The following is a 13,079-nucleotide window of genomic DNA, read 5'->3' as shown; positions in this document are numbered from 1 at the left end:
ATCATGGGTCCAAAATAATTACAGTAGCTGACAGCATTTTTCCACTGTAACATATTGTAAAATGACAGGCAAATTGTATTCTGACTGTAGATGATGCGTATTACGGTTAAATAATGTTGATATCGGATTGCATTACATTGAAAGAGCAGCACGTGCACAGGTGAAGCAGAGGAGCAACGCAGTGTTCAAACACTCCATAAAACGTAAGTTTAACATATATATCCTACATAATTAAAATGTGATTCAACTTGTTAACTGTTAGTTAACATAACGTAAAGTTGACCGTGTAAGTTATGGTTTGCATGTCCTCAAAGAAAGTTAGCTAGAGAGTTTTCAGAGAACATTCCAGACAAGCAATCCCAGGCGAACGCATTATTTTAGCTAATCCGTGTTTTGAACCTGACGTTAACTGTTAGAAAAATTCAGTCTGCACCATTTTTTTAAGCAAATATTAACGTTAGTTTACGTTAACTGATTCAGCTAAAGCTAAAGCTAGCTAGCGTAACATGCATTAGTTACAACTAATGTTACAATACAATAGTTAAAATAATGACCTAATGCAGTAGTTCTCGACCGGTGGGGGGCGCGGACACTCTCCCGGGGGTGCGCGAGTAGGCTCCTGATGAATCCGAAAATAGACGCTCATCCTCGGGCAGAGAGCGGCGGTCGGCCCGGTCCTAAGAACCAGAGTCACTGGGCGCAAAAAGTCGGAAAAACGGAAAAAAATCAAAATCCAACATCCCACGGCTTTATTCGAGGACATAGAGGAACATAATACCGCTGATTTCATCCAAAAATGTGAAGAAATGACCGAGATATGGCCCGTTGAAATCGCCCCTGATGTATCCGAAAATAGGCGCTTATCCTCGGGCAGAGAGCGGCGATCGGCCCGGTCCTTAGAACCAGAGTCACCAAAAAATCGGAAAAACGGAAAAAATTCAAAATCCAAAATAGAGGTTTACCGGGATATTGCACAACATAGGCATGAATGCATGTTAAATCGAGTTTGAGGGTTGTGTGCAACACTTTCGGTACATATATAGGAACTTGGCTATTGCAAAGATTGTCCTCGAGAATAATATCATATATTATAATAATCGTATAGAAAGCAATAGCCAAGTGATGATACTACCACTCATAATAATAATAATACTACAGTGACAGCTACATTCCAGACTCCGTTAACATAATGGTCAATTTAACAGATAACTTATAAATCAAAACATAAATCATAACGTATGACTTTGTATGACTCATAAAGAAAGAGTTTTAATTTCGGCTGGATTTTAACTTTACCAGCTCTCCTGTGAACCAATGTTAAGTTAAATAAACTTCAGTGTAACTTAACATAACGTTAATGTTTGAGGTTTGTGAAACATGGTGCCAAATTTATCATAAGAACTGTGTAAATTGTGAAAAGTCTCTTTGATGAGTTAATTTACATTTTTAATGACTGATGAAGAGGCCAATTAAGTATTAAACTGTTTCCCACTGTCGGAGGAAAACCTCCATTAACGTCTACGTATTTGCATCATTTAGCTAACGTTAGGTGCAGAGGAAACCGCCGCACCACCGCTTAAGGCACAGTGATCATCACCAACGGACATCGGTGAAGACGATTTTCAGGTAAAAACATTGTGTTATTTATGTCATTGTGTCTGACTGTGTAATCATTTTCTGTGGCATCTGACAAATTTGGGATTAAGCATTAGCTCTATGCTAATTTATCATCTTAGTTAGCTCAAGTAAACTACTTTTGATAGCCTTGCTGCACTCTGCAGAACAGTTGGGGTGTGGGTAGTAGTTTTGTTGCCTAAACCTAACCAAGTAGTTTCTGGTCGAAAGCCCTGACTGTGCTCATTGTTTTTGTGTTGTTGTTGTTTTGGACATACAACCTTATTAACTTTAATTCTTTTTTCTTCCCTTTTTTCTTTTCTTAGCCCAGAAATGTATCACTGCAAACAGTGTGCCCATGAGAGTAAAACTATAATAGGTTTTACTCATCATATGAAACTTCACAGTAATGCACCAAACTGCCCTTTTACCTGTGGTATACCTGATTGTACCCGTGCATTCAGAAAATTTGCAGCCTGTTTCCCCATTTCCAGTCTGTGCTTAATTAGGCTAACCAGCTTCTGTCTGAAGCCTTATATTTAACATGATATCATTTTATTCATTATTATTTATTTATGGGGATTCAAATTGAGTTCTGAAGGCATGTTGTAAAACTGCTGAGTTTTAATAAAAGTTTTGTTTTGCTGCAGCTCTGACTCTGGTTTTATTTAACATATTAAATTTTTTTAAATTATTTTGCTAATGTGAAAAACAAAATTTAACTGTAAAAACATTCAACAACAACATATTGTATTGTGAAGTATTAACAGCTATTTACTGGCAACTTTAGTTGCCAGGTAACCTCTGTAATTTGAATAGAATACAAGATAATGTTGTAAACTAGATTACAATTAATAGTTGTTTTTCCAAAAAAACAACAAGAAATTGCTGTAATTTATATACAAGAAAAATCTGTAAAAGTTATTCTGTTATTTACTGTAATCCTTTTTACAGTAATTAACAGGAATTTTACAATACTTTACTGGCAACTTTTTTGCCAGGTATTTACTGTAAATTCTACAGTCAATTTGTTACAGTGTATCCATACAGGTATTTATTTATGTATTTTTATGCTTCCTGGAAAGGGAAATTCTCTGTTGAGAACCGAGTCGTTTTCAGATTTGGCGAGCTGAGCTATGTTGGCAGGCCGTGACCCAATGTACAGCAAGGTGTTCGTGACTTCTTTCACTTTATTCAAGCGAGGGCAGTGTTAGTATTTCAAAAGTGTTTCATAAGACAAGGACAAAAATGATACTGGACTTCAGACTTTAGTGTTTTCTTACACGACACAGGGATCCTTAGAGTAATTGTTTGCATGAAAAATAGTCTCGCCGAGTAGATACCGACTAAACGACGGGTCAGTTGGCGCACGGCGCCTTATCAATCATAATCAAATTCCCTTTAAACTGTGACTGAGCACAAACACATGAGTGAATACATGAATACCAAGGGCCTCACTCCCCAGGCAGTATCGCTCCAGTTTGATGACAGTGCATTTTTTTAAAACTGATGACATTCGGTGCAATGATACTGCACAGAGCTGGCGACCAGGTGGTAAAATCCATTCTCCTCACATGCATGATGCATATCACACTGGGGGTGACAGCATCAATGCGAGGGCCCTGTAATTAAAGCCCGCTGTAGTATAGAGTACAGACGAAAGCCGAGCAGGTTTCCCACAGCCCATCAATCACACAGTGGCAGCTCATTTAAAACATCTTTAAAATTAAAGTTGCACCAGCCACTGCCTTTTACGAAGAGCAATTGTTTTCTGACAGCCAAGTGAATCTTTGCCGAAATCTCCGGGAGGAAGGTTGAGTGTAGGGGACTTTCATGCAGAGAGCTGACACACTGAATTGAGAGCGAGCCTGTTCTCTGTTCTCAAAGAAATAACTGCGGCTGTGCTTGATGCTGTACTTAAGGGGGTGGTGGGGTGGGGGGGGTCACATATTTGCTATGGATAACGGGTTTTTAGACGGAACGACACACAGTCAGCGAGCCAAAAAACAGTGGAATATCACAATTCAGCATCTGTTGTATTAAAGGATGATAGGTGGTGTCCAAATGTACCATCTGGCTCTGTAAATAAAGGATGAGAGGAAGTGCAGGCGGGTTTGATGTGCAGATTTGTAGCTTATCGAGAAGGAAATTTGTATCCAACAACCTGACACAACACATCTATCTATCTATATATCTATCTGTTAGCTTAAAGTTATCTATCTATCTATCTATCTATCTATCTATCTATCTATCTATCTATCTATCAGTTATCTTAAAGTTAAAGTTATCTATCTATCTATCTATCTATCTATCTATCTATCTATCTATCTATCTATCAGTTATCTTAAAGTTAAAGTTATCTATCTATCTATCTATCTATCTATCTATCTATCTATCTATCTATCTATCTATCTATCGTTAGCTTAAAGTTAAAGTTATCTATCTATCTATCATCTATCTATAGTTAGCTTAAAGTTATCTATCTATCTATCTATCAGTTAGCTTAAAGTTAAAGTTATCTATCTATCTATCCATCTATCAGTTATCTTAAAGTTATCTATCTATCTATCTATCTATCTATCTATCTATCTATCTATCTATCTATAGTTAGCTTAAAGTTAAAGTTATCTATCTATCTATCTATCTATCTATCTATCTATCTATCTATCAGTTAGCTTAAAGTTAAAGTTATCTATCTATCTATCTATAGTTAGCTTAAAGTTAAAGTTAAAGTTATCCATCTATCTATCTATCTATCTATCTATCTATCTATCTATCTATCTATCTATCTATCTATCTATCTATCAGTTAGCTTAAAGTTAAAGTTATCCATCTATCTATCTATCTATCTATCTATCTATCTATCTATCAGTTAGCTTAAAGTTAAAGTTATCTATCTATCTATCCATCTATGGAGAAAAGTTTATTCACAATGCTGCATTGTGTGTGGCTGAATTGCTACAGCTAACCACATTATTGTCATCAAAGAAAAAAAACCCATAAAACTCCATAATCCATAGCAAAGAAATCATCATCATCTAATCAAAGTTGCGGTGCTGAAAAACTCATTTAGAGGAATGACTTTGAAGCAAATCGTGTCGTGCTTTGGATAATTGATCCCTTTATGCATTCGCCCCATTTGAAGGTGTTTCTCTCAACATTAAATGAGTTCATATATCCCCAAGAGCAGTGCACATTAAAATGTACATCTGTGATACAATATAAGAGGTGTTGAGCACCACACACACACACACACTCTAATTTCTGCTGTCATTAAATCCTGACGCCTTGTACTTTGTCACAGCACGTGACCTCACACCGAGAGAAGGGGAAATAAAACTACGAGTCCTGAAGGGACAGAACAAATCACTGAAACACATTAGTAAGATCATGTTTTCTTTACTGTATATCGACAGTATGTTGTGGTGAGATGTAGAGGAACTTCATGATGGAAACTGCAGTTTTAAATAGGCGCACAATGACTGGTCAAACCTGAACAGCATTTATCCTCCATTACAATCTACATTAGACATTCAATATTGGTAACATCCTTGACTTCCCCGCCTCGCCTCATGCACGGCATGGCACAAAGTCGGCGGAGTCATCATATCGTGAAACTGCCCTGACTTCATTTTATTCGCGACACACACAACTACTAACTAGTGACTTGTTGTTTTGTTTTTTAATTTTTATTAATTCCCTCAGGAAAATTATTCCTGTGCATTTGACCCATCCCAGAATTAGGAGCAGTGGGCTGCCACACTAAGTAGCGCCCGGGGAGCAATGGGGGTTGGGTACCTTGCTCAGGGGTACCGAAGCCCTTTTGGCCAGGTTGGGATTTGAACCAGTGACCTTCCGGTTACAAGCCAAGTTCTCTTTCCACTTGGCCATGGGCATAACTGATGTAACTGAATCATTAGAGTTAATTGAATAGATTTATTCAAAGAATCGTTCAGTACTTCCTGCAAGACCAGAGCAAAGACTCAACACTCAACACCATCCATGCATGTCACATGTCTTCAGGATTTTTGGGTCTTTTTTAACTGATCTAGAGTTTGGCCTTGTTTGGTTTGATTCTTTCGTCGGACGTCCTGCTCATGACTCTTTCAGAATCCCAATCTGTGGCCGGCAGTCTGTCGACGCCACGCAATGTATCGCCTCAGCTCGCTTGGAACCTCGTCAGAGCAGGTAATAAAAAAAAAAAAGAGTACCAGGTACTATGGCTAATGGAAAAGCAAAAAAGTAAAAACGTACCAAGTCGGGCCGTGCTGGAACTGGGTAGTGGAAAAGCACCATATGATTGTGTTCTCACTGTTATTAATCTGCTGGGACATGAGTATAATATTTTAGTTTATTATTAGTTTATTTCACTAGAGAAGAGACTAATATCACCAGTGTATTTGGGCACAGGGAAGTATCAGTAGCAGTTATCTCTAAATTCATAGTCGGAGACGAGTTCCATATTCATTTTGACAGATTTTCATTTTTACACAGACTCCGCCTGGGGTTAACTATCATATCACAGCAACTATGACATCACACCGTCAGCAGCAGCAGCAGCAGCAGCAGCAGCAGCAGCAGCAGAATCACATAAAGTAGACATTAGCAGAAGACGGTGTCGGTCTGATGCAACTGGTATTACATCAGACCTGCACTTGTCTTAATTACCGCTCTATTTTTAGTCCCTCACTCCCATTTTTTGTGTGAATACAGATTCATTTCATTGTGCATTTTGCATATATTAAAAACTCTCGTATCGAGCACTTACAGCCATTTTTCAGCAAAGCTGAGCAGTAGTACACTCCTTGTCACAGCTGATGTCATATTTTAGCATTTTGTAGTTTCATTTGTGTTTTGGATTTGCATTAAGAGGCAACCAGGGACAAAACAAACAAAAAAAAGACTTTTTCTACTTTTAGAGCACAGCATGATGTAGCAATATTCTGTTCTACATTATTATAGAACAATGCTGTGCTGCAAAGACTAATATTGTTTAATGCTATAGTACAGTAACAGATCAGAGCCAGTGATATGAAGCCAAATCAAAAACTATTTAGATTTGCAACTACTTCAAATTCTGAGCCGGATCCTTGAACTTAATCCCATAATGTAGCACCAGCAAAGGAAGCAGCAGACAGGATGACAAAAGAACAACTAAATCATTTAAAGAGAGCCGTGATTTGTGATTGCCCTGCAGGGTGGATTAGACAGTGATAGTTTAAGTCTTGTTGAATGATGGTGTGAACCAGGAGGGAGTTGCCTTTTAAATAAAGGATGGTGGTAAAGGACATGAGACGGCAAAAGAACAAAATAGACAACATGATGAAATAAGCAGGGGGAAAGAGGAAGGGGGATTTTGGCTCGTAATCTGTCTTCTTTCACAAAGTGGTGCAATGATTAGTCGAGGTTGTCGACAGCAAAACGATGACAAAATGATTTTCCGATGAGCTAAATCGCCAGTTATATCATCTTTTTCTCGCAGTGGACCTGGATTTTTTTCTTTAAATGTAGTGAGTCATCTCACTTTCTAGTCATCTCTTTTGAGAGTAACAAATGTGATCGTGTGTTCCAGCTGTAGTCCAAAGTTTGTTCCACATTAAATACGTTACCGCTTCAATTTTTACATTTTGCTGCACTGTTTTTGTGTACAGAATATCATGTAGAGTCATGGTTCTCAAACTCTGGTACGTGAACCACCAGTGGTACGCGAGCTTCCTCTGGTGGTACTTCAGAAATACTACTTCTACTGTATATACCAGGGTATGTGATCGGAGTGGAGCTGAGGAATTTTGACCGGAGACAATAAAACTGACTTCTACAAATGGAAGGCACCATCATTCCACTAACACTGCTACTCCGATGGAGCTAACAGCTAAGCTAACAGCTGACTCTGCAGATTTGATTGTTACTTTGCTTTGGTGTTGTGGTTCTCTGCTCTGGAGGACATTTTAGCTCGTTTGTGTATGCAATTGTTACAGCAAACAACATATTATGGCTCACCGCGCCCTCTGCTGGTCAAGCTGGTCATTACTTCAAACAGTCTGATGTGTTTCTGAGACACACATTACAATTCAAACGGCTTTTAAAGGTTATACAACTGGTTGGTTAATCGTTTTCAACAAGCCTTTTTCCAAGAGTGACAGCAGAGACTCCATCTACTGTCACAAACAATCTTTAAAAATGCTACAAATATTACAAAAATACCAGTATTTTCAAACACCATAAACACAACGTTCGTCTACTGTTACACGTGTTGATGATGTGATCAGGAAGAAGAAAACCTGTGTTTGTGAGTGAGGCAAAATCGTCTTGTAAATAAATATGGACATAATCATCCAGTTTTAAGCCTAAGGTAGAAGGAAAGTAGCAGTTAGCCACCAGGGGGGTGAATTCAATGGTTAAACAGAACTCATTTTGAAAGTCTATGGGAAATTAAAGCTGCGTCTGACTGGATTAGAAACGTCAGTAAACATTTTCCTTCAGGGAGTTCAGGGTCTCAATTGCTAGTTTGAAGTCTTTTTCAATAGAAAATGATGGAATTTATTATGATCAGTTTTGTAGATGATGCTCTCATTCAGGGGAAACATGGCCATTATGGTGTTAACAAGCAAAGAGAAAGAGGATGGGACACAGAACGGTGAATGTAAGTGGTGTGGATGGCTGTGACGAAGCTGGCTCACACAGTGGGATAATTTAGATCTTTTTCCCCTGATCTGTGTCAAAACAAGAAATCCCTCTACTTCTTGCCACATTCATCACTTCTGTCACCCATTGGCAGCTTGTGTGACATGGTTGGAAGCAGATGACTGCATGCTTTATGGGCCTTTCATTGTAAACCACAGGAGCAATGCATTCTGTCGACCCCAGTAGACAAAGCCCAGGTGGCAGCGTCACACATTTATTTCCGCTTCTGAATCAGAAAGCATCTTAATTGATTTTTTTTTCTTTTCTAAATTTAGGTTTTTCAAATATTTATTTATTGTTTTTTTCTTACATACATAGATATATATACATATATATATATATATATATATACATATATATATATATATATATATATATATATATATATATACATATATACATATGTGTGTGTGTATAATTAATTTATTAAGTGCAATGCAAGCCTCAAGCTTTCTGGCACTGGACACATGAAGCAATGTTAATGCAACATACAGTAATAGATACCCTCCCCATATGTTACCCCCTGCCTGCACCGAGGGGGTGAGGGTGCACAAAGCATTTTTTTTTTTACTGTACAACATATTTCTCTGTACCAGCACAAACTACTCACTGCCAGTGTATCACACTCTATTTCTATTCTCATTAATTGTCTCACTGTTTAGTTGTTAAAGACTGTAAAATAAATATTAATACGGTGATTTACAAGGTAAGAGTTTCACACCTGCCTCGTGTCTCTGTGTGTGTGTGGGAATGTTGTACATTCATATGAACTCTGTGTTAATGTTTCTGAAACACCATGATTTAACACTGGGGATGAATAAAGACATGTATCTGTTTATCTATAGGCATAATTAGTGTTTCTATTCACGCACTGACTTATCCAAGTATCTATAGATGCATATGCAATTATGTTGATGTATCTACATAAATATGTATATACATATCTATAGATGTGCACTATATAAATATCTAAAGGTGTATCTACATATCTAAATATGAATAGATGTATATACATATCTTAATATGAATAGATGTATATACATATATAAAGATGTATCTACATATTTAATAATGTATCTGCAAACATAGTGATGCATCTATGAATCTATTGATGTACCCTAACATATGTATTGATGTATACATGTATCTATAGTGTCAGCAAATATGTTGATGTGTCTATGAATCTGTTGATGTTTCTATTTAGCTAATGACATATCTACCTGTCTACAAATGTATCTTTACAGCTAATGATATATACATACCTACATATCTATAGATGTATCATTGTGTCTACATATCTACTGACGTATCAGCAAATCTGTTGAGGTGTCTAAGCATTTATATACTTATCTATGTATCTCCCTTTGTACTGAAGCATCTACGTATGTATCTGCTATGAATCTATTGCTGTATCCGTCCGTCGGTCCATCCATCATCAGACCGTCCTTTCATCCTGACCGCCCCAGCTCTTTTAACATACTGGAATCATTTCAGTCATCATGTACGCACGTGAAGAAAATGACAACAGGGAATTTGGTGACTTCAGAAAAAAGAAAAATGGGACGTTGTTTGTCCTTGGAAGCAAATCTGAGCGGCTGTATATTTGCATCTCGCAACTCACAAGGACATCTGTTTTCTCCTGGGAGAATCCTGTCTTAATTCTCTACTCCATTGTGAAACTGACAGCACCCTGTAGGGAAGACCTTGTGTGTGTTTTTTTTGTTTATCAGGAAAGTAAAAGACCGATGCCAGACACCAACACGCCTCCACACATCCTGCACATTCTCAACCACAAACCTGCACTGCAGGTGTACGCCTTTGTTCGCTAACGACAACAGCCACGGTAATCACACACTCCTGTGTGACAATGTCATTCACTCTGCTTGATATTATTATGTGCCCTGAATTGATCAAAATGGAGAAATCAGTGTGTGTTTGGAAACAGTTCCTCTTGAAAATAAATGGACTTTCAAAGAGGGTATGAACTTTTTTCGCTCAAACCTCTCACGTATAAAAATACTTCTTTGTCACATGCAAGGGCTTAGCTATTGTTTATAAATCCAAATTTAAAACAACACAACTATCACACCACAGGGGCATCATCTTTTAATGATCTTCCATGTTCTGTCTTATAACAAACAAAATATTGTTGTCAATCTTCACATTTCGAGATCCAGTTTCGGGGCTTTTATAATTATTATTACTCGCATCATAACCATTATTATTATTATTATTATTGTTCTATAATTAAAGCTGATATCAGTATAATTTGCGTCAACAATCTCTGCTGCTGCTTTTATAAATTACCGTAGTTCTATAAACACATCATAACTCACCGTCTTATAACTTATAACTTGATGTATTTCTGCTCTTGGTCTCTCTCTTCTGTCTCTAGCTCACCTCCCTCTTGCCCTGTCTCTCCCCCCTCTCTGTCCCCCATTTTTTCCTTTCACCCCAACCTGTCTAGGCAGATGGCTGCACATCTTTGAGTCTGGTTCTGTCAGAGATTTCTTCTTCTGTTCTTCTGTTAATTGATTTTTTTTTTTTTTTTTTAAAGAGAGAGAAGAAGAGGCAAAATAAGCAAGAACACAACTTTTGAACACATTCATTTCTTAGATTGGTCAAATAATCGCCTAATTAATCATATAAGAAAAACTATTTTTAGACAGCCGTATTGTATAATGGTCATATTCTGATAAATGATAAAATAAAGGATTCCATGTCTTTCCCTTCCTTACATCTTCAACCATCTCCTTTCACCCACTATGTGAATGTGTGATTTCTGGCTATGGTGCAGGGATGTTGGCCATCAGGGTTCTTCATCGCACAAGTTAAGTTAACCTTGTTGCTTGAGATGGAGTGATTCCATACGAGGCCTTTGGGGATAATTTTCCTTCAGAACCACCTACAGTATCTACCAGGATTGAGCTTTGAGGAGTTCCTGTCATTGTCTCCAAGTGCTGAAATAATTGTCCTTGAGGAAATTAATTACCTTTGTGCACTGTTGCACTGTGTGTGTGTGTGTGTGTGTGTGGAAAGTGATTTAGAGTTAATGAAAGCTGAAGCACTGTCATCTCCTCCAGTGTTCCTCATTTTTCAGGCTAATAAAGTCAGCCACATCACGGGGTCACTCCATGTTGTTCTGAACACAGCGTGTTTGTGCACACAAGATCCTCTCCCTTCTCTCCCTTCTTACCAAAATGAAAGAAACTGGATAATGACAGAGACAAATCTGCAGCAGCAGCAGCAGCAGCAGCATCAGTGCAGGGTGTAAAATCCTCTCAGCCACACACACGGTTTGAATTATATTTGCACAACAACCTCAATTAAAATGAGTAATTTATCAGTAGATTAATCAGCAAAAGAAAATTGCATTACACTTAGTAGATAAAGATAACATTATGAAGGGGTTGATAATTCATACAGATATCAGAGCAATTAAATGAAAAACAACAACAACAACAATCTATTATTGTATCCCAAAGCTTTTGTGGAACCCCTGAGATTCAGTGTCAGTCAGAGAATAAACGGAGGAATCATGAGACTGCTTTCTTTAATGTTTGATTTAGTGGGGGGATGTTTATTGGCTGACAAGCTTTCTTCCAAACTGCACCGATATTCATTAACAGTGAAGAATGTGCCGTCACGCCATCACACCCGCGCATCAGGACACTTCAGAAAAGGATAGGTCACCATTTTTAACAACACTGTAAATTATCCAACCGAAGCAAAACTTTGCAGAAAATGTTAAACAACTTGGGAGATAACACACACACACACACACACACAAACAGAGCCCGTCTTATTTCCCTTTTAATCTATTTAGTGACTGCACTGGTGCAGTGTGATCCTCCCATTTGTCATGACTGGGGTCCGTCAGCCTGAAGAGCAAGAACAGGGAGTGAAATCTCCCACTTCCATTGACTGCGGCGTCGAGCGTCTGAGGGAATGTGAGGGTGAGACGCAAGCCGAGGTGGCTGCAGGCGGGCAACCACTGCCAGGCATAAACTAATTAGCATGGATCCGTGTAGGCTGGTTGAAACCATTAGCGCAGTTTAAGTTAGTGACAGGTACAGTTTCTGGGGTGGTGGCTTTTCTAACAAAGGGTGCTGCGGACAAAATGGTGAAAGAGCAGGAGCTTGATTTTAACAGTGGAGCTAATGGTAATTCGTTTTCACAGATTTCTCAGTGCGGCCAAGTTACATAAGCTCACGTGAGCGGATTCTACTCATTAGCGTGTTTGTCACAGTCGCCACAAGGTGCCCCACTTTATTTCTGAAGGTGTTTGAGGCCATATCATTGCTTCAATGTGTTGGATACGGCAGTGCACATTACTGCATATAAAACATATAAAAACTAACTCACGAGCACTTACTCTGTTTGGTTTTTGTCTTGATTCATGGATTTGTTGGTTGGTCTATTAAACTAACCAACCAACCTATGACAAAAATAAAAAAAAGGTTTTCTACTAAGCTACAAAATATGGGTATGAACACATATAAGATACTGTCACAGAGGACAAAAGAGAAACCTGAAAATATTCCCAAATCAACAACATTATTAATTTAATAATGGCTGACGTCAGGTCATGGAATTAAGAGCAGAAAATGAAGCAGTGGCCATTTGCCAAGTGACAGTGGGCAGAGTAATAACATGTAAATAATGAGTCATTTCAGTGAGTCAGTTACCTAGCTACCAGATCTCAGCCTCCCTCTGATGTTGTGAGTTGTGTAATTAAAAGATTGCATTGCATTCTGACTGTAAAGGTTGTATTAAAACGG

At 38.1% G+C, this 13,079-nt stretch overlaps 1 protein-coding gene and 1 long non-coding RNA gene across 3 annotated transcripts in view; one reads left to right on the top strand and one right to left on the bottom strand.

The window, feature by feature from the left end:
- The window catches only part of LOC131459603 (glypican-6-like), a 152,205-nt gene that overhangs the window by 82,737 nt on the left and 56,389 nt on the right, over positions 1 to 13,079 (bottom strand). The window lies entirely within an intron of this gene.
- Positions 127 to 2,213, top strand: LOC131459605 (uncharacterized). The gene is made up of 3 exons (XR_009240254.1): positions 127 to 203; positions 1,540 to 1,626; positions 1,941 to 2,213. It is a non-coding gene; the product is annotated as an uncharacterized LOC131459605 (long non-coding RNA).

The sequence above is a fragment of the Solea solea genome, chromosome 5 (genome assembly GCF_958295425.1).
Source record: "Solea solea chromosome 5, fSolSol10.1, whole genome shotgun sequence".
Lineage (NCBI taxonomy): Eukaryota > Metazoa > Chordata > Actinopteri > Pleuronectiformes > Soleidae > Solea > Solea solea.
Note: the sequence above shows the minus strand (reverse complement) of the source record. Positions and strands in the feature narration are given on the sequence as shown.